This window comes from Pteropus vampyrus, unplaced genomic scaffold (assembly GCF_000151845.1).
Source record: "Pteropus vampyrus isolate Shadow unplaced genomic scaffold, Pvam_2.0 Scaffold1000006014, whole genome shotgun sequence".
Classification (NCBI taxonomy): Eukaryota; Metazoa; Chordata; class Mammalia; order Chiroptera; family Pteropodidae; genus Pteropus; species Pteropus vampyrus.
Window position 1 is genome coordinate 1 of NW_011920416.1, and position 3,147 is coordinate 3,147.

At 37.1% G+C, this 3,147-nt stretch overlaps 1 long non-coding RNA gene across 1 annotated transcript; it reads left to right on the forward strand.

The window, feature by feature from the left end:
* The first annotated feature begins 138 nt into the window (after positions 1-138).
* Positions 139-1,855, forward strand: LOC111735732. The gene is made up of 3 exons (XR_002778943.1): positions 139-232; positions 1,380-1,541; positions 1,811-1,855. It is a non-coding gene; the product is annotated as an uncharacterized LOC111735732 (long non-coding RNA).
* Positions 1,856-3,147: the final 1,292 nt, after the last annotated feature.

Below are 3,147 nucleotides of genomic sequence, written 5' to 3' on the forward strand. Positions count from 1 at the left end.
ACCCTGTGCACTCCGCCATCCTGACAGCCTGTGTCAGGAAGGTCTGTAATCTTTGTTTCTGGGAGCAATCCTTTGAATCCTTGAGGGCTGCCTTCTTTGCACTGTTTTGTGGAGTTGTTTCCTTTCCTCCGTTGAGCAGGGAGGAGGCTCACCTGTTTGAGTCACTATCAGAATCTAAAATCCTACCTTCGACGGCCAGTGGATCCTTTGACTTGGATTAACTTCTAAACAGGTAAGACATTTTGTTTCTTTGGATGTTATTGCTGGTTTTTAATATTTGATTGTCTTAAGACTTGATTTGATTAAATGGACTTGTTATCATGAAATGTATTTACTGGATTCACAGAAATAAAGTTATGTTTTCTGTTACAATTGTGTCAAGAAAGTAGGGCACGTATAAATGCACTTTGAAATCTCAGTTCTAACAAATCTAGGTACAAATAAATGGTTTATAGGTAAAACATTAACAGTTATTGCATTGACATTGTGTGTATATCTATGTGCCTATATCTATCTATATATAGGTATTTATATACATATACATATATAGATAATTTTTCCTGTGTTTTTAATAATTTGAAACTTGAAATTTTTGCTTGGTTAGTAAAGTGATACATACTCACTGAAAATCTCAAGATATCCAAATAAGATAAAGTAATGAAGCACAAAGTATGGGACATAGATTTATTCAATTTATCTTAAAGGAAGCAAGTATATTTGGTTCTATTTGTAAATGTGTCTTTTGCCACCACCAAAAGGTATGTGCCAAGAGGTAATACGTTTAAGTAATTAAATCTGTTTCTAAGTACCATTCTAAAGAATTCTGCTGTAACAATTACAGAATCACTTTATTCATTTGTACTACAAATTAAGATGGACCTCTGAATCGTTTATACATACTTGCTTCTTTGAACAATGATGCTGAAGAAATTCACTTTTAAAGCATTAAATGCCTGTTTTCTATTTTGGGAGATATATATCAAGGAGTGAATTCATTGAACCAGACAAGAACATTTTCAGTGGTTGGAGTTGAAAACTTGTGCACATAGGCCACCGTGTTTTACATTTTGACATGGTTTAAGGGCTTTAATTTTTTCTCCATAAATGACATTCGTCATGATGGGCTTTCTGGATTATAGCAATTCTGGGTTGTATGAAGGGGGAGTATGGCGTTGTAGTTTTCATTTGCATTTCCATCATGACTCATGATACCTAACATCCTTTCTTGGGCCTATTGAAAATTTTCTCTTTTCTAGAGAAGGGTGTATTCTGGTACATTTTAGAAGTTTAGTTTGTCTTTTTGTCTAAGAGTTGTAAGAGTTCTTTGTTGAATGACACTTCCATTAGATCTATAAGGTGAAATTCTTCCCTTTCTGTAGGTTGTCTTGTCACTTCCTGGATAGATTCTTTTAATGCCAAAAAGGATGAATCTTGAGGCAATCTCATTTATCTTTTTCATCGATTATTGTTTGATGCCAGATCGAAGAACTCTTTGCTAAATACAAGGGCTTGAAGATTCATCCACGTGCTGTCTTCTAGAGGTTTGAATTTTCAGGCTCGAATAAATTTCAAGTTCACCTTTATGTGGTATGAGTTCAGGGTCGAATCTCATTCCCCTACAGATGATAGTCATTTTGCTAGCACCCTCTGTTCAAAGGACTCTCCTGTACCCATGTCCATGTTTTCCACCCATGTCAAACATCCAATGACCTTAGAGAGATGGGTTTATTTCTAGGCTTTTAATTCTGTTCCATCCTTCTATATGTGTAGGTAGGCCTGCATTACAGATTTTGGTTTCTCTTGGCAACAGACCGCATATAGGGGCATGGTTCCCTAAGGGTATAGGAGTAGAAAAACGCCTATCCCTAGAGATGTCGGAGCCGACCTGAAGAAAAAAGCACAGTGCAGTCCTCACCTGTGACGATGATGCTGTGAACAAAGTACGCTGCCATCAGTCAGTTAAAGGCACAGCACATACTGTTACTTATATCATATATTAGTTGTTTATGGTGATCAAGAACCATGTAACTGTTCAATGTATTCTTTACAACCATACCATTTTAATTGTGGTCATATTTATTTGTCTGTTTATTCACATTATTTCATTAATGTGAGATATGTCACCCCTCTCAGCATGTGATTTTTGTTCTTTGTCGATTTCCTTATGGAAGCATCCCTTAACACTGTAGTTGCAAGAATGTCAAAATAATATGCAGTCTAACCAAGACAGGATGACTAAGAATCTTCCTCATGTAAAAATGTACACATTGGAAAAGTTAGCTGCATGCATAGGGAGGAGCAGGTGATAGGAGATTTGTAAATTAAGGCCCCATAAGTCATTGCCTCAACCCTGACTTACAGTAAATAATTTCCAGTAACCGATACTGGTATCCCACAGCTATGTAAATACACAAGGCACATCATGACGAGATACATGCACAGGGTAAAGTGGTCTGGGATCTTGCTGTGATAGTCCTGTGAACAGAGTAGATGGGGAATCCCACGCAGGTCGTTGGAAGCATCATTTATTCCATTTGTAGCTGGAAAATGTTTAACTTTTGACATGAATATCTGCAAAGAGACTATGTCCTTTACTATGTTTTCTTCACAACTGACATTTCAAACAAATCGTAGTTTTGATGGTCAGTTGTCCTAAAAGCAATAACTGAAGTACTCCTAAAAATAAAACTTTTGATTACACATTTTAGTCAGTCAGTATGAAACATGGATCACAGCTTTAAAGTCAAAGAGAGAGGAAGGGCATCTGATTTTGAATGTTCTCAGGTTCAAGATTCTATAGTTTCTAGCAATCTCCGTAAAGCATGAAAGGGATACTACTGCTTTTGCAAATTTAACAAAGCAGCCACTAATTTGAGCTTTTAGACGAGAGAATGCTCAGAGAAGCATCACACTTCTGTCCCTTTTGCAAACCTAGATCCAGTTGATAAATTATTCAAGGTCCTCATTGAGCAGTGGTAGTTTTAAGCATGTAACTGTCGATAGAACCAATTAAATTCCTGAGACCTCAGTCATCTGGCATCAGATGACTGGGGTCTAGTGTCTGGGTTTAATTTTGGGGTCTGACTCAGGTCCTGGTTATCGTTTGGGGGTCTATCTCCAGATCCTGAGGGTGCAGTTTATAGTCCA